Source organism: Cupressus sempervirens, chromosome 10 (genome assembly GCF_028749045.1).
Source record: "Cupressus sempervirens isolate cs-2001-9-10 chromosome 10, ASM2874904v1, whole genome shotgun sequence".
Lineage (NCBI taxonomy): Eukaryota > Viridiplantae > Streptophyta > Pinopsida > Cupressales > Cupressaceae > Cupressus > Cupressus sempervirens.
In genome coordinates this window covers 105,699,345-105,722,082 of record NC_143127.1, presented here as the reverse complement: position 1 = coordinate 105,722,082, position 22,738 = coordinate 105,699,345, and positions in this window count along the sequence as shown.

The window sequence follows — 22,738 nt, the reverse complement described above, 5'->3', positions numbered from 1 at the left end:
TTGTTAAATTAATAAATATTATTTTAAAATCTTCTCGTAAATTAGTAAGAGAGAGTAAGCAATTATTTAATAAAATTTATTGTAACTAAATTGCATAAAGTGTATGCATGAAATTAAAATATACTAAATTAATTAAAGGGAGAAAGAAAATTAATTTAATAAAGATGTTTTAAATTTCCAAACAGTGTGCATGAAATTAAAAGATATTAAAATATAATAAAAGAAATTGATCAGTGAGTTCCCTCACGTAATTGCACAATTAGAGCCCCAACTTAGGGGAGAAATTTTTATTAAAGATCTAGAGCTCATTTTGCAATTATCGAGTTTTGGAGGAGAAATTTCAGAGAAGAGGGGTTTTAGAAAAAAGGGGGATTATTTGTGTGTTCTATGTGATTGTTATTTAGCATCAGATCTAGGTTGGATCTCATGGGTTTTCTCGCAGTAGTTTCCATTCTTTGACTATTCTATCTTCTTCGTGTCTAGATGAATTTGATTTCAGAATTTGAATCGGGTTGAAACTCTTGTATGTGAATTTATTATTTTGTTTGATTGAGAAATATTTGTATATGTTTTGAAGATTAGAAACTCTTGTTTGTCAAATTAATATTCAAATTCATTTACTTATTCGTTATCTTCCTATTGGATCTATGATGAAAATTATCAAAAAGATATATATTATTACAATTGAATATGAAAACTATATTGAGGGCATTACCTTTTGTATTGTTTTTATATAAAATAAAATTTAAAAGATAAAAAATGTTGTAGCGTGTGATTATTTTTTGTACAGACGGGACGGGGTATTAAATTTTTTTTTTTAAAGATTAAATTAGTGGGCAGGGACCACCAACCCCCCACCTACTTTCCTCCACTCCCCTTTCCATGCTACCTTGGACTGCTGGCTACGAAGGTAGCCAAGGTTGCCGACAGTAGTCGTAGCCACTACAGCAGCCCGTGCTACTCAAAGTCAGCGAGACCAGCATGCCTAAAATGTTTAGTTTTCTATTTTAATAATTTAAAATATTATTAAATTTTAATTTAATAATATATATATAAATTTTAATTTAATAATATATATATATATATTAATTTAATAATATATATATAAATTTTAAATATAAGTTTGTTTAAATTTTAAATAATTTAATAAATGATTTTAAATACATTTTTGTTGATTAATTTAATTAATATAATTTTTTAATTATATTATTATTGTTGTTAATTATTATTCTATTAATAGATTTATAATTATTTAATTAATAACTCAAAATAAGTTATTTATTAATAAATAGTTATAATCTTTAATAATGTATGACTCTTGATTGAATTTTAATAATATTTAATTAAAGTCTTTAATTAAATTATTATTAAAATGTTTTTTTTGAAAGTAAATTTATCAATTGTAATTTCAGAAGGATGGATAATTTTGACAATCTTAGATTTTACTTGATGATGTCTTTATGGAAATGATTTCGATTATTTTGGGAGATTAACTATATCTTTTGATTATTCATAAAACATTAACAAGTGTAATACTTTAAAAAGACGAAAATTGTTATTTGTATTTACTGAACTCTTATGTTTTGATAACGAATTGAATTGTGAAAAAATGTTTAAACAACTTTAGATGAATTAGTTGAATCGTCTAGGATTCTAGTGAGCTCGAAAACCATAGAGAATCTAATAACTAGAGAAATGGAAATTAAAACCTTGATTGAGATAAAAAATGTTATGAAGTGTAATATTTGGAAATGAAAACAAAAACAAAAACATGAACCTGGATTGGAATTAAAAACTCTATAAACAATAATGCTTAGAGAAGAAAATTGAAACCCTGGTTGTTATTTAATCTTTGTGTTTTGAAAATGAAACTAAAAACTTGAACATCTATAAGTGAAAATTAAACTTATGTGTTCTTGAAAACCTAATAGAATATGAAAGTTACTATTGTATGTATTGTATACGATGTGTGATTTATTGATGTCAAGCTTGTGTTGACTTAGCTTTGACCAGTTAGGATGTTTACCAGAGGCTTGGAAGTTTTTTTTTGTGATGTCATGATGATGTTTTGATTATGATCTTTTATACCTGACCTTGGTGATGTGTCATGTGTATTCTATGAGGAATTTATTTAGATGGTTGTTACTGCTTTCCAGTATCTCTTGTGTAGAATTGAGGTGGATGATGTGTCTTATCTAATATAACCTTTGAGTCTTCGATCAATTATCTTTGGATTGCTTTCCAGTTTCTTGTATAGGACTAAGGTGATTAAATGATTTGTTTTTGGTAATGTCATATAAGGACATGGATATGGTTTATGTGTACTTAATTCTGGATCAATCCTATTAGGATGATCGTATTGGTGAAATCCATGATTTTGATCAATAATATTTTAGTGCTTTCCAATTGCTTATTCAAGAATTGATGTGTGGTTATGGTCATTTGAAATCTTTTGCTTTTGCTGAGCTTAGGGTAGGTTATTCATATGTTATGTTGGGAAGTGGCTTGCAATGGAGGCTGAGACCCTAAAGAGGCTGGTGGGTAACCTATTGTAGGTTATTTTAATAAGTGATAACATTTCATTAAATGGATCTTAAAATGAATTAATTGTTAGAAATGCTTTAGAATAACTGAGAGGGGGGGCGGGGGGGGGGGGGGGGGGGGGGGGCACAGAATTCTATGTAAACCATTTTTGGGTGAATTCAAAAGATTATTCAAGAATCCAAAATGGTTTACATAGAATTCTGTGCCACTAGCTCATCATCCTTATCCTCCAACTGGTTTACAAAATTCAAGGCAACCACTTTGTCGACTCAGATTTGGTGAATCTTCGTCATGTAAAATAATGTAGCAACTTGGCACTATTGAAATCATGATGCTCGACACATATTGTGTTACTCGGCATCAACTATGTTTTTACTGATGCTCGACACCTGAAGTCATTTGGCACCAACTAAATTTTTTTGATGCTCGACACCTGATACTTTGCTCGACACTTGAACTTCACTCAGTATCTAAAGATCACTCGGCACACACTAGAATTTTTCTTTTGCTCGGCTCCAACTGAAAATTTTCTTGGCTTCAACTAGCTTGCTCAGCACCCATTGATGAACTTAGTTTAAGCTTTGCAGTCAACCTTATTACAACTTATACTTCTAATGTTTCTAAGTGTGACCAACCTCTGTATCTTTGAGTATGTTATCAATACATCATTTAAGCATTGTCTTAACAAATCCTTGTACTTCATTACAATATCATAACTCAACCTTTCTCTTAGGTGCTCTTGTTACATCTTATTGATTAAATCCTCTTCATCAATCAACTAAGTGATAATACTTGGATCTTCTAAGCAATTGTCATTCCTATAGATAATAGGTTTGACATCAATGAAAAAACAATGATTGAAAAAACTCTTTTAACAACAATCTCCCTCTTTGATCTTCAATCTTCTGCTCACGATGATCTTTTCAATTAGATTTCCAACAATCTCCCTCTTTGGTATTGATGGCAAACCAAAATAATCAACCATCAAACTAAACTATTCAACCATATGCTAATTGGGTTAGAATAGTAAGTCAAATACCAAAAAGTAATTGTGTTACCATTAGTGTTTATATCTCCCTCTTTTGATCTACTATCCTAATTACTTCATTTCTACTTCTCCCTCTTAGTTGTTGTATCCTCTTCCTTTATTTTCTCCCTCTATATGCATTTCTCTTCTTCTGCTATTCTCTTCTCTGATCAACTTCTTCATCATCTCCCTTAATCTTCATTTGATCAGTTTCTGCCTTAACTCCTTCTTTCTTCATTCTTTATCTTCTCAATAGTTGTAGATCAGTTTTCTGCTATTTCTCCCTCTTTGACAACAATGCCAAAGAAATATTAGCATCTTACCATACAAGTGTAGCATTTGCAGATTCATTCAATTTCTCTCTCTATCACCTTACTTGTGACTGATTTGGAACTTCAGCACTTCAATTACTTTAGGCATGAATCTTAAAGTAGATATCCTCTACATCAATGTGTAAAATCTTCAACAATCAGCTCATTTGATGTAGGGGAGTCTTGCTTATTCTTAAGTAGCCTTGGCTAGGGGTATCAACCCTAACTTACCTCTAAGATACTCAAAAGCACCTTTAGGTAGTGCTTTTGTGAAGATGTCAGCAATTTGTTCCTTTGAGCTTACATATTCCATCTTCACTTATATGTCTTTCACCAATTCTCTTACATAGTGATACTTGATTGCAATATGCTTGGTTTTAGCATGCATCACAGGGTTCTTTGATATGTTGATAGCACTTGTATTGTCACAATAAAGTATCACAGGCTCATTCACCTCTTCCTTATACCTTGAAACAAATGTTTGATCCATAAAATATTGGTGCAATTGATAGCAGCTGTAACATATTTAGCTTCTGTTGTGGACTATGAGGTACAACTTTTCTTTTTGTTGGTCCATCTAATCAACCTTTTTTCCAAGAAAAGTGCTCCTCCACTAGTGCTTTTTCTATCATCAATGTTACCTCCCCAATCTACATCAGTGTAGGCTTTTAGCTCAAACTTTTCACTTCTCTTGTAATACAAACCAAAGTCATCAATTCCTTTTAGATACCTCAGTATTCTCTTTACTACCATCAAGTGATTTTCTCTTGGATTTGCAAAAAATATTGCCATTATTCCAACAACTAATGCAATGTCTGGCCTACTATCTACACCATACTGTAACTTTCCAATCATTGATCTATACAATGTCTAATTCGCTTCAGTTGATTCATCATTCTTAGATAACTTATGTCTTGTTGCCATTGGTGTGCTAACTGGTTTTGACTCTTCTAATCCAAATGTCTTGAGTATCTCCTTGATGTATTTGTATTGGGTCACAAATATGCCATGATTCAATTGATGTACTTGCAATCCAACAAAGAACTTGATTTCTCCAAACATTGACATCTCAAACTCATGTTTCATTTGATCGACAAAATCTTTGCATAGAGCATCTTTTCCTCCAAATATTATATCATCAACAAAGATTTCTGATATCAAAATGTCTTTACCTTTTTCTTCCTTGATATACAAGTTTCAGTTGTCATCTGTTCTCTCAAACCCAATCTTCACAAGATATTTGTGTAGTCTCTCATACCATGCTCTAGGTGCTAGCTCCAAACCATAAAGTGATTTGTGCAGTTTGCAGGCCATTTCCTTGTTCTTATCATCAACAAATCTCTCTGGTTGTTCAATGTAGACTTCCTCTTCTAGTATACCATTTAGAAAAGCAGACTTGACATCCATTTGGTAGACTTTGAAACCTTTGTAAGTAGCATATGCAAGTAGTGTTCTTACTCCTTCCATTCTTGCAACAGGGGAAAATGTTTCCCCATAATCGAGTCCTTCTTCTCGTACACAACCTTTGCAAACTAGTCTAGCTTTGTTTCTAGTTATCTCACCATTCTCATCAAGTTTGTTCCTAAACACCCATTTGGTACAAATTACATTCTTTTTAGCTGGTCTACAAACTAGGGGCCATGTTTTGTTCTTTTGAATCTAATCTATCTCCTCTTCCATAGCTTTATACCAATTATCATCTTGTAGTGCATCCTTCACTATTTTGGGCTCAACCTTGCTGAGTAAACATGATTCATTTCTTAGTCTATTCCTTGTCATTGGTCTTGCATCCTTGTCACCAATGATTTGATCTGTAGGGTGATGTCTTCTCACATACTTGGCTAACCTTGGTTCTGTCCTTCTTTCCATGTTTGATCCTTTGGCTTCAAAGTCATTTTTTTCTTCTTCATCTGGTACTTCATCATTCCTCTCATGTATATTGGTTTTAGAATTAGAATGTACATTTTCTACATTCTACAACTCGGCTTCTGAATGCAGCTCAACATTCATTGGCTATGACTCGGTTGATATTGAAATTTGTTGTTGATTCACAACTTGATTTGCAGCATTGTCTTCAACAATCATTCCCTCATAGAAGTATACAAAGGATCTATAATCCTCTGATTGCTTAGTTTCATCAACCTGAACTTTTGCATGCTCATTAAAATTTAAATTTGCACTCTCCACAATTTTATTAGTGTTAGTATTCAAGCACTTATATCCTTTGCTTCTAGTGGAGTATCCAAGGAATATGCCTTCATCACTCTTTGCATCAAACTTGCCATTTCTAGTGTCTTTAAGAATATAGCATTTACAACTAAAGACCTTGAAATGTTTAATATTAGGTGAGTGACCATACCATAATTCAAAAAGTGTTGCATTTGTAACTTTCTTGACTTGGACTCTATTCAGGGTGTAAACAACAATGCTTCTAGCTTCTCTCCAGTACTTTAGAGCAACATTTTTCTAAATCATCAAGGTCCTAGAATATTTTATTACTGATCTATTCCTTCTTTCAGCAATGCCTTTCTAAGGTGGAGTCCTTGGTGTTGATGTTTGCCTTTCGATGCCTTTGCTATTGTAGAATACTTTAAATTCATTTGATGTAAACTCACCTCCTCTGTCTGATCTTAGGCATTTTAGACTCTTACTTATTTCTTTCTCAACTCTGGCCAAATACCACTTGAACATTTGAAATGCATCAAATTTTTGCTTCAAAAACATAGCAGTCATCATCCTTGAATAGTCATCTACAAATAGCATTACGTATCTGTCTCCTAGGTAGCTTTGCACTTCTATTGGACCACATAAGTCTATATGGACTAGCTCTAGTACTTCTTTGGAAGTGTATGTTTTTCTTTTGAAGCTAGACTTGGTTATCTTCCCTAGTTGACATTGTTTTTAGGTTTCTTCATTTTGGGCCACCCTCTTACCTTCTTCTTTTTGCTGATGCTAATCAGATTGTCAAAGTTAACATGACACAATCTTTTATGCCACAACTATACATTATCAAGTTTAACAACAAGACAAGTTGCATCTTCCATATCTAGGTGAAACAAGTTACTCCTAGTTTGTTCACCTATTCCTATCAGATTTCCATCAATGTCATAGATCTTGGTAGTTTTGTTTCCAAACTCTACTTTGCAACCTACATTGCCTAACTATGATACACTCAAAAAATTATAGTTCAATCTTTCAACATAGTGTGCATTATCACATGAAATTTTCTCTATGAGTTTAATGGAACCTTTTCCTTTGATTTGACATGGAGCATCATTACCAAATATAACACTATTTCCATCATATTGAGTAAAGGTAATGAACTTATTTTTATCTCCTGTCATGTGATGTGAGCATCCACTGTCTATGACCCATTTGTCATTCTTTTTCACATAGGTAATCAATTTTGTTACTTCATCTTCATCTTTATTTGATTCATCCTTCATGGTTACATAGACTACTTCATCATAATTCTCATTAGAACCTTCTTCAACAATGTAGCATCTTTTGCCTTTGTCCTTGTAATCTCTGCTATCATTTTCTCTCTTGTTCTTGTACTTGTTTCCTTATTTATAATTCTTCTTCTATGTACATCTAATAGCAATATGACCTACTTCATTACAATTGAAACATATCATAGGGAGCTTACCTTTGAATTTACCTTTTCCTCTATGGAATCTTCTAGCAAATAGTGCTTCTAACTATTCCACATCTTCCTCATCTGTGCTTCTATCACTAGATGTATGTTTTCCTTTTCTTCTCTTCTTGTTTGATGTCTCCTCCTTAGTGTCTTTTATTGTCAACTTGGCCTTGAAAGCAGATTCAAGGTTCTCAAGTCTGTAGTTGTCAAAGTTGGACAATTCAAATTAGTAAGTCTTCCCACTATACCTTCAAAGGTTAGTGTGTTTCCTTGTACACACCTTAGCTCTTGGATGGCTAAAAATCTAATAGCATAGATAGGGAGCAGAGTTCTTAAGTATTTGTTGTTAACAGTTTCTTCTTCCAATTGACCACCTAGACTTCTTATTGCACATACCACTTCTTTCATTCTAGCAACATATTGAGTAGCATTTTCACCTTCCTCCATTTTCATGTCATCAAACTTTCCTCTGAGGTTTTCTGTCTTTGCTCTCTGAATATTCTGATCTCCTCCATAGATATATGTTAGGGCTTTCCACATCTTGAATGCAGTGTCACAATCTTTGATGTCATCATATTCTGCATAGTTGAGTGCAGAGGCAATCTCCAACATTGCTTGATTGTGCTCCTTCCTTTTACTTAAATCATCTATAGTAAGAGGTCCAACTGGATTTACATGTCCTATTCTAATTAAGGTTTGTGCATAGTCACCTATTGCTCCAAGGTGAAATTTCATTAGACTCTGCCATGTATCAAAGTTGTCATTGTTGAGCTTGGGAACTTCTCTCTTGGACATCTTGATCTTCCTACTTCTAGTACCTTGAAACTAAACGAGAAAATGACTCTAATACCAATTGTTAGAAATGCTTTAGAATAACTGGAGGGGGGGGGGGGGGGGGGGGGGGGGTGAATCAGTTATTCAAGGTCAAACATGTCCAGTTCAAACTTTTTCACTAAGCATTGTGAGCCCATTCATCCATTCATTCATCCAAGCATTAACTTTCCTAATGAGAAAGTTATTGTAAATCAACATGCAAGCATAACACATAAAATAACAACACATAACACAATGATTTATGTGAAAATCCAATTTGGGAAAAAGCACCAATAACATGCCACTCGATTCTCACTCTTATGAAGTGATGCCCTATGAAAGGCCTACCCTGTTAAAGGCTTACAACACACTGTTAAATGTGACTTTGTTAGAAGATTTATCCACTCTGTTAGAAGTGGGCCTTGTTAGAAGACTTTAGAACATTCACTTGGAATTCCACCCTGTTAAAAGATTTACAAATGGCTATTAAACCAACCTAAGTCCATAGGATTTCCATATCTAATACAATTTTTAGAGAGTATTAGAAAATCTTTGACCTGATTAGAACATACAACTTAACTTGCAGATCTCAGATCACTTTTCAGCTCATACCATTGCCTAACTTTCAGTCTTTGCAACCCTTGATAGCTTGCCCTCCTTTCAAGCTTAGTCTTCTTGAGTCTCCATGCTCAATGTACTAGTGAAACCATCTCTTCTTGACCACTTGTGGAAGTAGAGACTATGTGCTCTTTCTTCTCTTAGATGCCTTCTCCTTGACACCCTTCTAACCACTTCACAATTTGGCACTTTAGCAGCAACAACATCAGCATCTGCTTCCTGGTCTATGACTCCTTAAATAGAAGTCTTGTAGTTCCTTTCCCACTTGATTCTTCCATTCTTTAATTTTGATTCATATGGATTAGGTAGGATTCATTATATCTAACCCTTATTTTGTTTCCTCTAGAAACTTCTTGAATAATCTTTTGAATTAGCCCAAAAATGGTTTACATAGAATTTTGTGCCACAAGCTCATCATCCTTATCCTCCAACTAGTTTACAAAATTTAAGGCAACCACTTTGTTAGCTCAGATTTGGTGAATCTTTGGCATTTAAAATAATGCAGTAGCTTGACATTATTGAAATCATGATACTTGACACATACTATGTTACTCAGCATCAACTACATTTTTATTGATGCTTGGCACCTGAAGTTCACTCGACACAAACTAAATTTTTTTGATGCTTAGCACCTGATACTTTGCTCGGCACTTGAACTTCACTCGGCACCTGAAGATCACTCGGCACACACTAGAATTTTTTTTTGCTCGACTCCAACTAAAAATTTTCTCGGCTTCAACTAGCTTGCTCGACACCCACTGATGAACTTAGTTTAAGCTTTGCAGTCAGCCTTATTACAACTTATACTTCTAATGTTTCTAAGTGTGACCAACCTCTGTATCTTTGAGTATGTTATTAATACATCATTTAACCATTGTCTTAACAGATCCTTGTACTTCATTACAATATCATAACTCAACCTTTCTCTTAGGTGCTCTTGTTACATCTTGTTGATTAAATCCTCTTCATCAATCAACTAAGTGATAGTACTTGGATCTTATAAGCAATTGTCATTCCTAAAGATAGAAGGTTTGACATCAATGAAAAAACAATGTTTGAAAACATTCTTTTAACAACAATGTCCCTCTTTGATCTTCAATCTTCTACTCACAATGATCTTTTCAATCAAATTTCCAATATTAATAAGATATTTTTACCACAAAAAGTCACTAGGGGGTTGAATTATTAAAAGACTACCAGGGTAACCTTAGAGGTGACTTGTTAGTATGCCTTGTCTGTATGAAAGGACACTGATGTTACATAGAGACACTGAGGGGCAGAGTATAAAAATATTGTTGGGTAACCTTATATTTGGCTCATGTGATGACACTTGCCCACTTGCATAGTAGATTTTCTATGTGTCGGTGTTGCCTCTGGGATTGGTGGATACTTGTGTCTAGGTATCCTTTGAGATAGTTTGCTTTTAGACGATTCCTTGAACCTAGATGTTGGTTTGGACTTTTAAGTTTTTTATCTTGTTTGGGACTTCTGTTTATTTCCTTAGTGCAGTGGGAGTGGACCTTTTTGGGTTCCACAAGATCAGGTCATAGTGCATTTTCTTATACCATTGATATTTGACCGTTGGATGTCGTTGCTAGATGTGTTTGTGTAGATGTTCCTTTCTAGCCGATGTTGTATTGCTATGATGGATGGTTATGCTCTAAGTGTATTTTATTTGATTTCATAGATCTTACAAGATGATGTAATCTATTTTATGATGTATATTCTTTGAGTCTTTCATACCCTGTGACCTGTATAATGGATGATTGTGCATTCTAGTTATTGCCAAGTGACATTCAAGATAATTGTATATTGTTTATCTAGAATTTGTACTTGTAGTTATTCTAAAATATGGATGTGTTATATGTTAGATTTAATATTAATTAAACTTAAATGTTATTTAATGTCACGGAACCCTAAGATATGTAATCTGTTTATGATGGTTGTTATGTATGTGAGTTAATGCCTCCAATATTATTTTATCTCTTTTTTTTTTGCTTCCACTATATTATATTTGTTTTTGTTGATGTTTTTGATAAGAAAAATAGGTTTTACAGGGATCTTGAAACTCAAATGTTAAAACAAAAACCAAGGCTGATAATAAGCATGAAAGCTCAGCCAAACATAAAGGCCAAAGAAAGGCTAGTTCAACTTACATCGAATTGTTGTTGTTGATGTTATTATCTTTTTAAAAAAAAATGATTAAAAAACTTAGTAAAACTTTAGGTTAATTTATTTTGGGTCCCCTGGCGGTGTGTTACATCTAGTATCAGAGCTCGAGCTTCTACATTGGGAGCTCTGGGTATATTAGAATTCCACTAGTTGTTAACTAGTTGAATTGAAGAAAAATGAAAATAATGCTATGTATCTTTTGGAACTTTAACACTTGGAAACTTCAAAAATGAACACTTGACACTTGAAACTTTAGATTGGATACTTGAAACATAGAACAAGGAAAAAACTTGTAAAACTCATGAGCTGGATTTCAAACATGTTTTCTTATGATTATGCTTTAAGGTGGTGTGCCTTTGATTGATTTTGTGAGCATTTTTGTTGTTCTTGAATTTTGATTTATGCTTTTACATTATAACTTTATGTTTTTTGATGAATTTAGAGATGTTGATCTTTTGTTTGGAGTGTTTTAAGGGATCTATTTTAGTATTTGTTAAAAAGATGAATGTTGGATCAATATGGTTTTTGGTTTATTTTTAAACCAGAATCATATTGCTCTTGTAGACACCTAAAAACCTTTAGAAAATAAAGTATTTTTATTTTTTGAAAAAGTCCTGATGACATCATCATTTATTAATTAATTAATTATTTAATTAATTTATTTATTTTTATGCCATTAAATCCCTTTATCTTAATTAAAAATATTTAATTAAGGAATCCCTCCCAAAAATGTTTAAATCTTATTTAAACATTATTTCCTTATTTATTAATTATTTAATTAATAAATTGACCAAAAATCCTAAAATAAATAAAAAAATTATTTTCTGCCCAAAACTTGGTCAATTTCCTTATGACCAATAACCTCTTCCAAAATCTTCTAATCCTTCTTTAATTTCGATTAAAGGCTAATCCCATCATTTCCTACCCCTAATCCCAACTCAAAATATTTAATTAAGATTAAATATTAATCCTCATGTTTATTAAAAAAGTTTTAATAAATATCTCCTCAACCCAAACCCTTGAAATAAATAAAACTTTATTTATTTCCTAAAAATCTAATTTATCCTCACCCTAAGAAGTTCTAGACTCTTCTAGAAAGTCTTCATCCTCATCCTAGGAAATTCTAGACTATTCTAGAAAGTCTTTATCCTCATCCAAAATCTAGACTCTTCTAGAAGATGTCTTTAAACCTAATCCTAATCCCCTCCTAACCTTGTCACATTCCCTAAACATGGGTTAAAACTTACTAACCCAAGCCAAAGTTAACAAATATCTCTTCCTTCACCCACCCTCATTAAATGCCATCCACTTGCCTATCCCTAAGCTAATCCTAAACCATCCTAATCCATCCTCTAATCATTTGCACAAGCCTAAGCAAGCTTAAAACCTTCCTAATCAAGTCCAAGTCGAATTTTCTCTCATCACCCTCAAAATATCTCAACCATAAAACTTTATGAAGTCCACTAGGTCATAAATGACTCTTACAAGCCCTTTTATTGCTCTTACAAGTCATTATGAGGGTCTTTATGAAAATTTTATCCCTTGAGCCTCCTTTGTTGACTCATCCTTCCCCTTTCTTCCATCCTCTCACCATGTGACATGTGTCACTCCTTGATTGGCTATAAGGAAGCACAATCCATGTGCTCTCCTCTCATGCAATCTGAGCCTTCCATAAGCTTTTTCCCATCCTTGCATCTTAGCCCTCAATCCCTCAAGCCTCTTGCCTATAAATTGGATCCTTCCCCTTTGCAAAATAACACAATCCATGAAGTAAAGTTATAATGCTATTTTGAGAGCCAAATCCATACTAAAGCCATCTATCCACACCAAAAATCCACAATCATCCATTGAAGCCCTTTTTGAAGCATAAAGCTTGAGCATACATCCTATCTATTTAGACAAAGCTACTCAACAAGAGAGCTTCTTATTGAGAGAGCCCATTAATGGCTCATATTCTCAATTAAGAGCTCATTTTAGTCTATCTTGAAGTTTATGAATTTTGTTTAGTTTGTAGAAGCTTTATTTAAATTTGGTTTCTATTAGCATACTAACATTTTCTCATATACATTTTGGCACGCCCGGTGGGACCCCGCATGGGTCATCTTCATTAGCTTTTTTAGTCAAGTTTTGTATGTTATTTGCTGATTTTGGCTAATTTTTCTTGTCTTTGTGATTGGTAGGATTGTATAAATTGGTTTTGTAGGTCCACATGAGCATGAAGAAGACAAAGGAACTCATAATCTATCTCATAGTGTTTGCAGATTTTTCAAGCTTATAGGTGGACAAAGACCTTGAAATTCTTCTTCCTCTTCTTGTCTATATTCTTCTTATTCCATCTACTACTTCTTCTTCTTCTTGTGGGAGATCTTGGCCATTTTTTTTTAAGGAAGAAAAATCATACACACTTCTTTTTAGTGCTTAAAATGAACCCTCAAATCATACTTAAATTCATTGAAAAATTAAAAATTTGCAAAAAAGAAAAAATCTTTTAACAAGTGAAACTAAACCAATCTAATCATTTTCATCCTTGCAACATCAAGGTTTTAGATACATTCATGCAAAATTAGGAACACTTCATTTTTGGGAATTTAAAAAGAACTTCAAGTTTCCATTTCAAAAGGTTCAAAATCAACACTAAGTGCACACTAAAGTTCTTTTAAAAAATCTCATAAAAACTAAGAGTCCTAAATGGTTGCCAAAAATTGTCCTAAAAGCTTTGTTATTTGTTCCAAACAAATGTCTTATTGCAAAATCTTGAATGTTTCTTAGAATTTTCATGCATCAAAACAATCTAGGAATATCATTTTTGGGCTTAAAATATGCAAACTAGAACACAAAATCTTGAATGAAAACCAAAGTCCAAAGAGTCATTTTCACTTTTGAGTCCAAAACAATCTTGAATGATCTAAGGTTAAAACAAAGCACTTTAAAGTTCTTAAAACAAACACACAAAATCACAATCTTGAATGCTCAAAGGAAAAAACTTGAATGTTTAATCACTTGTCTTTGAATGCATGTTGCTAAAATCACTCTTGAGTGCCATGGATTAAAATCAAAGTTTTATTTTTTTTATTTTTTATGAATGCATGATTAAAATAACAAATCCAATTTTGAATGCCAAGGATCAATTAACCATTGCAATATCAAACACTTCATTTGGGCACTAAAATTGAACAACTCTTGACGTGGATGGCCTCCGAGCGTGCGCTTGAAATCCAATCTCACACACCTTTGTTTTGGGCTTAAAATAAACTCACACTCAATCTTGAATGCCTTAAAAAAAAATCAATCGATACTTGACGTGGAGGGCCTCCGAGCGTGCGGGTTTACTTTCTTGTTGACCCTAACTCTTCTTCTTGTTTTCATTCTTCGATCAATTTAATTTTTGTCAACGCTTCAAAGTTGGAATAAACATTGTATCTTAAACATGAGTGCTTGCAAAGTCTAGATCAAAAAACTTAAGCGTCAGTTGGAAAAGAATTTTGTCTTTTAGCCCAAGATCATCCAAGTCTTCTCTCCCCTTGTCGTCTTTCGAGGCCATCTTGGGTGCATAAGATTAGGATCCAAAATCTTGTCTTAGCTTTTTAGGAGGCCTGCTTGGGGATTTCATCACCCCTTGGGACGACCTCAACTCCAGCGTTCTAGCGGAGTTTAAAGATCGGGAGGTGAATCCAAAGACACCTCTCTTGGGATCAAAATTTTGTCACTCAGGCTAAGCCTCAAGGAACTTTATACCCTTGAGAAGTGAAAGAGGAGAAGTGGGTTACCGCTCCTCTCGGCTGTGTGACATCTTTTTGGTTTCATCTACGGATTTGGGCCTCACGTACCTTGCGTATATCGAGGACTCCCTAGCTATAACAAATTTTATCCTTGTAGAAAGCTTCCTAGGATGTTGGTGTGTTTGACGTGCTAGCTCCAAAATTTTGTTTGCTTGTTTGTTCATAGCTTTTGAATGAATGTTTGCCAACTTTGGTCAAAATCCCAAAAAAACAAAAATCTCTCAGCTCAAGGCATACTTAGCGTAGTCACTGCCTCATCAGAAAATCATCCAAGCTCCCCCACTGCAACCAAATCTATCTAGTTCCTTGCTTTAGAACAATCCCAAATCCAAAGTCCATCCAAATCATCCCCCTAGCTAGCTAGCAACCTAATCCAAAATCACCCAAGCCTTTAAAGAGTTGTTGTCACTTTGTCAAAATTTGCTATCCAATCAATCTATCCTACCAATCAACCAATCTCACCAAGGTTATCCCTTTGACAAAGCATTGTCTAGGGTAATCCAGCTTTGTCACTTGTATCCCTCATCACCTTGAGCTAAAGGTTGGGATCCACAAGTGGTCAATCTCGTGTCATGCCATAGGATCACTAGTCTATCCTTAAGTTGACACAATCACCACGAATCCTGCACATAGGAAAGCAAAACTCTCACTTTTTGATAGCATACCCTTGAAGTCTTCCACCCACAAGAAAGCCAAAAATCTCTAGCCAATCCTCCTTAGGTCTGTCATGCAACTTTGACTCTCCCTAGGAAATCTTTCATCAGCCAATCCAAAATCTGTGCTTAACCAAAATCCAACCATGAGCTTCCGTGTTCATCCATACGCAAGACCCCATCCCCATCAAACTCATCATCAAAGCATGAAGTACCAATCCTATCATGATGTGTTTGGTCGCATTGTCCTTGCTCCTACCACCTCCTATTCCAATGATGATGAAAATCTTGTTGACTATGACGGGTATATTGAAAGCCTTAGAAACATTCTCCCAAGCATCCCCCAAAATCCAAGAGTTATTCCAAACTATCTAGTCATGCCATCTGATATTCCAGCTTTCCCTCCATCACCCCATCAACCAAGCTTCCAATCTTCCACCCCCATCACACTAGCTATTCCTATCAATCCACCTCCACCTTCGACACACGAGTCTCCAAGGAATCCCCTAGAGGAACCACAAGTCAATCCATCTCCTCCAGCCAATACGCCATGTCATCTAATCCAACCATGTGAAGTAGTCAGTGATGAAGCTTCCCCATCTATAATATCACCTCCATCTCCCATAGCTATCATCCCCATACCATCCATCAAATTGCTTAAAATCCTTCCACTTCCCTCAAGCATCAAAATCCCACCACCTGTCAAATCCCTCCAAATCCTATCCACATCGCCTCTAAGCATTTCCCAAATCTCTCGTAATGACCCTTATGCATCCATATTCTACACACCCATCCCCACTACTGAATCTCCCATCTATCCATCCGCTACCTTTGAAGAATCCATCCCTTCACCTCCTATCACACCATCCACTCCAAACCAATCCTATCAAGATCCTGCCCAAAAGCATGTTGACATCCCCCAAAGCATAAATGAAGATATCATCGTACCATGTCTTCCATCCATAGTGCAGTCACCATCTCCTCCATCTCCAAAACCTCAAGCCATATCTCCTCCACTACAAGATATCTTGTCAGCCCACCAGCTACATCAAGATCCTATCCTTCCATCTCCCCCACTCCATGCTTCCATCTTACCATCTATCCAAGCTATTCCACCATCTATAATCTACCCTCTTGGTTCACTTACATTCATCCACGGTGGCCCTCTCTCAGCAGAAGAATTAAGAACAGTATCTCCCCATTGCAATACACCTAATAAATCACTTCTACCATTTTCTGCAATCAAAAAGTTTCCTCAGCTTGTTCAAATGCTCAATCGATGGCATTATCAAGGTCAAGGTTTAGGACCACAAGAGCAAGGAATCAGAGAGCCTATTATTGTACAAAAAAATCTAGGATTTCATGGTCTTGGATATGTATCCAAAGTCTCACCATCTAAAGGTGTTGGTACACCACAACCCCAAACCAAGCCTATCTCCAAGCCCACCATGCTAGCCTCCCATCACTCCTTCAATAAATCTTATGTCATACCCCCTCCACCATCTTTGCAACCCAAAACAACCTACCATATCCCCCCTTCATCCGCTAAATCCATTTTGGGTCCCTATGTCCCAAAATCTACCATCCTCCATCCTCCTATTAGCCATCATAAAAATCCTATTCCATCCAGTCCTATGCAAGATCAAAAAAGGCACATATCAGGGCACATCATCCGTCATCATCCCCCTACATGCTCTTTCATATCCTCTCCATCTCACAAAGCTTCTCCTAACCATCTTCCCAAAGCTTACCACAGCAATGTGAATGCCAACTTCAAAATGCATAAAGCTAAAAATCCACATCCTAGGCAATCATATGCCTATTCTAAAAGACATACTCCAAAAAGGCGAAATCCAATCAAAGAATGCAAAACTATGCAAAAGCCTATGAAAAGAAAATCCAAAACCATGTGGATCCCCAAGAAAAAAGTTGAAACCCAATGCATAATGGCATCCACCATTGCTAATCCCCCATCTAGTGACTCATGTCCCCCATCTCCTAACTCCATCTTGGGTGCCTATATCCCCAAGCACGCTTCCACAAATCCTCCATCACGCCCGCATCTACCATCTATCCCCCATATGCTCTTTTCACACCCGTCCCAACATGTGCCAATGTTGCTCTTGCAAGCATCCCCATCTCATGCTCCTTTCCAACCTTTTCATCCCTCCATCTCTTACCATCAATCCCATCTAATCCAATCTATTGCATAAATCACACATCCGGTGTACCAACAACTAGCAACAAAATTGAACATTCCAACAGCTAGTGAAAAATTCCAAAAAAAGCCAAAATAGCTGAAGAAAGCCAAAAACATTCCAGCTAAGTCCAAAGTCAAAAAGTCAAAAAAAAAAAAAAAAAAAAAAAAGTAAAGAAAAATAAAGTGTCCACTGGTGAAAACTTGGCAATTCAAGCGCCTCGGACAAGTACCATGATGAAAACTTGGCAAACAAGCGTCATGCGTAATCTCACCATCCCCAGCTTAGCCTATCACCCTCATGCTTTTGGTCATCTCTTGACATCCAACTCCATCTTCCAATCTATCCACCTATCCTCCACCCTCCATCTTCCATCTCACACCATCCACTTATCTCCTATAGCTTCAGCCAACAATCCCACCTATCATTCATCTCCCTAGCCCCTTCAGCTTTTTCCATTCTAGCTTCAATCCTATCACATCCATCATAAGACCTCCTTCTGCATGTTATCTTCTGATTGGGGGCACTATATTCCTTGGAGATCTTATCTTGTCCATCCTCCCTTGTCATTGGTATCTAGCTCTAGGCTATCCTCATGCAAACCCAATGTCATCTCTTTATATCCATCATAATCCTTGCTATCTACCATCCTATCCAGCCATCTCATCCTTCTCCTCTAGCTATCCTTGGTCACAAAATATCTCATCATCATTGGATGCATCCTACCAAACCCATATCTTTCGCTATCAAGTCATCCTTAGCTTCTGCATCTTGCACCAACATCGAACCATCCCGCTATCCTATCATCTTGAGCTTTTGCCTACTTGTAACTATCTTGGTCAGCTTCAAATTGTAAATATCTTGGTCCATTAGCTTGTACATCCTCTTTAGCTTAGTACCATTGTATCTATCCAGCGTTCATGTCAGTTCATCCTTGATCAGCATCTTGCACCCATCGCACATCTTGGTTAGCTATTCCAATGCATCCTTTAGCTAGATTTCCTATCACCAAAGTGTTATCTTTCTTAGTTCAGCTTGCCAGACGCATCACTCATCCAAATCCACCAGCTTAGGTGCTCTCCGATAGGTCCTTGCAGGATATAGCTTTCCTCATGTCTGATCTTGGTCCGTTAGTACCTCGTCCTACCCATCTCGTTGGCAAACGGTTCTCTTTTGGATTTTCACTTTCTTTTGATTTGGGATCTTCCCTTTTGGGTCTTGAAGTATCTTTTCCAAGCAATCTCCTTGTTCCCTCCTCAAGGTTGCCACAATCTTCCATATCATGGTATGCTGCGAATGGGGCAATTAGAGCGTAAGGTCTTGATCAGGTCTTTTGCTTATTTTCTTTTTCTGCTTGTGGGTTACCTAGTGTCGTTTCCACGCTGCTTCCTCTGGGATTCATGTGTGATATTGGGGCAATCCTTGTGTGTTTTTTTTGAGTCAGTTTGTCAGTCCTCTGGATGGTTGGTAAAAAGGCCTTGATGTTCTTGGTAACCTTGGCAATTAACCAATAGTCCTATAGAAAATCTAGTGCTCAACTACATGGTGGTACTTCTCTTTGAAGTATCCCCCCGCTCAAAAAGCTTCAATGGTTTTCCTTCATCTCCATTATCCCCCATCCATATCCAGCATTTGTCTCTCCTACCCCAGCTTATGCATCAGTATCTCTTTGAATCACTCATCACTCTTAGCTTTAGGGATCCACAATCCTAGTCTTAGGGATCCACCAATCCAAATCAACCCACCAAGCCTCATCTTTCGAGATCCACAATCCTAGTCCTAGGGATCTTCGAAACCCATCTTCCGCCAATCTAACTCTTTAAAATCTTGTTGCATCAGCTTTATAATCCCCTCATCCATCTCCCTATCCTGGATTCCTTTCTATAGTGCTCTGCTCCTTCATCCTCCACCTTCCCTAAGGTCTTAAGCTTGCTTCCTCTTGTGCATCTGATTCTCCTTTATCATTCTCCCATAGTGAGAGTTTGAGCTAATTCAACCTCTTCTCTTAATCCAATTTGAGTCTCCTTGCTCATCCCAGATTCTTGTATTTTTCAAGAAGCCACCAAGCCTCGCTTTCTCTCCCCGTTGCCTTCTTGAGGGGGCATCTCATAGTCCATTCTCTCCTCTTTTGCTCTAGCCTTGGGCATCTTATTTTCTTATCTTTGATGCCATGCCACTTGCGGCATCACATCAAAGAGGGGCAAAATGTAGACACCTAAAAACCTTTAGAAAATAAAGTATTTTTATTTTTTGAAAAAGTCCTGATGACATCATCATTTATTAATTAATTAATTATTTAATTTATTTATTTATTTTTATGCCATTAAATCCCTTTATCTTAATTAAAAATATTTAATTAAGGAATCCCTCCCAAAAATGTTTAAATCTTATTTAAACATTATTTCCTTATTTATTAATTATTTAATTAATAAATTGACCAAAAATCCTAAAATAAATAAAAAAATTATTTTTTGCCCAAAACTTGGTCAATTTCCTTATGACCAATAACCTCTTCCAAAATTTTCTAATCCTTCTTTAATTTCGATTAAAGGCTAATCCCATCATTTCCTACCCCTAATCCCAACTCAAAATATTTAATTAAGATTAAATATTAATCCTCATGTTTATTAAAAAAGTTTTAATAAATATCTCCTCAACCCAAACCCTTGAAATAAATAAAACTTTATTTATTTCCTAAAAATCTAATTTATCCTCACCCTAAGAAGTTCTAGACTCTTCTAGAAAGTCTTCATCCTCATCCTAGGAAATTCTAGACTATTCTAGAAAGTCTTTATCCTCATCCAAAATCTAGACTCTTCTAGAAGATGTCTTTAAACCTAATCCTAATCCCCTCCTAACCTTGTCACATTCCCTAAACATGGGTTAAAACTTACTAACCCAAGCCAAAGTTAACAAATATCTCTTCCTTCACCCACCCTCATTAAATGCCATCCACTTGCCTATCCCTAAGCTAATCCTAAACCATCCTAATCCATCCTCTAATCATTTGCACAAGCCTAAGCAAGCTTAAAACCTTCCTAATCAAGTCCAAGTCGAATTTTCTCTCATCACCCTCAAAATATCTCAACCATAAAACTTTATGAAGTCCACTAGGTCATAAATGACTCTTACAAGCCCTTTTATTGCTCTTACAAGTCATTATGAGGGTCTTTATGAAAATTTTATCCCTTGAGCCTCCTTTGTTGACTCATCCTTCCCCTTTCTTCCATCCTCTCACCATGTGACATGTGTCACTCCTTGATTGGCTATAAGGAAGCACAATCCATGTGCTCTCCTCTCATGCAATCTGAGCCTTCCATAAGCTTTTTCCCATCCTTGCATCTTAGCCCTCAATCCCTCAAGCCTCTTGCCTATAAATTGGATCCTTCCCCTTTGCAAAATAACACAATCCATGAAGTAAAGTTATAATGCTATTTTGAGAGCCAAATCCATACTAAAGCCATCTATCCACACCAAAAATCCACAATCATCCATTGAAGCCCTTTTTGAAGCATAAAGCTTGAGCATACATCCTATCTATTTAGACAAAGCTACTCAACAAGAGAGCTTCTTATTGAGAGAGCCCATTAATGGCTCATATTCTCAATTAAGAGCTCATTTTAGTCTATCTTGAAGTTTATGAATTTTGTTTAGTTTGTAGAAGCTTTATTTAAATTTGGTTTCTATTAGCATACTAACATTTTCTCATATACAACTCTAAGTGACTGAAAGTGTATACATAGTTAACTTATTTGTACTAGTTTCTTAAATGAGGTTTTTTACTGACATTATAGATAATACTCCTTGACTTTTAGTTACCCTAGTCATTGTAGCAAGCTTCCAAGAGTAAGCCTAATTCTAGAGGGAGTGGATGTAATGCCTACCCCTAGTTTAGTTTTATCTTTCTTGTAGGCTTTTTGGAGAAAGCCTAAGTCTAGGGGGAGTGGATGTAATCCCTACCCCTACTTGAATTTTTTGTTGTATTGTCAGATTCTTTTAGGTCTATTTTTTGATGATGTGTTATGTTTATGCTTGATGTTTAGTGACATTTGATTTCTAAATTGTTAAATTTAATTTCATACTCAGTTGATTTATGTGATGAGTTAGTTATTTTAGTTATTCAGGATTATTTTGATGATGATATATATGCTCATTTAGTGACTATTAGTTATTTCATGATATTAGTTAGATGAATGATTTATATATAGTTTTATGGTTACTTACCTCATATTTGCATTTGTATGGTGTACCTGTCTATTTTAGTTTGTGTATGACGTTTCTGATGTGGTTGAGGAAGGGAGTCATAGTCACTTGCTAGTCAAGATCTACATGATGTATGACTTCCTCCCATTGCTTGTTTAGTTTAGAATATATGAGTATGTACATGCGTGGATTTAATGTAAATTGCAAGTACCAGGTATCAACTTCCCTGAATTGCCATGATGAGCGTACTTTATCATAGTATCTCAATGGTATAAGTGGGGTGATAACTCTTGAGTCCAAATCATAACCTAAGCCAATTGTCCTCGAAAGTAGGACAAGTATCTAAGTCGTTTACCTGTTTGAATTTGTCAAGTGATGTGAATTTGTGATCTTGACCTTGGAGTTTGATTATGTCCTTTGTCTTCCAGTTGAGTATTTGTATTTCATTTTGTGGCTCTGTGATGATTTTTTTGTTTTAATTAAATCATATTAAAAGAATAATTAATGATTTAATTTAATAACAATCTCAATATTTAATTAATTGATAAATTAATTAAATAAAAGAATTAAATTTAAAAGATTTTAGTAAAGTTCTAATTTTTGGCGTTTTATATTTATTTAATTTAATAACAACTTATTTGAGAGTTTTATTTTAATAATAAACTCTAAATAACATTATTAGTTAAATTAATAAATATTATATTAAAAACGTCTTGCAAATTAATAAGAGAGAGTAAACAATTATTTAATAAAGTTTATTTTAATTAAATTGCATAAAGC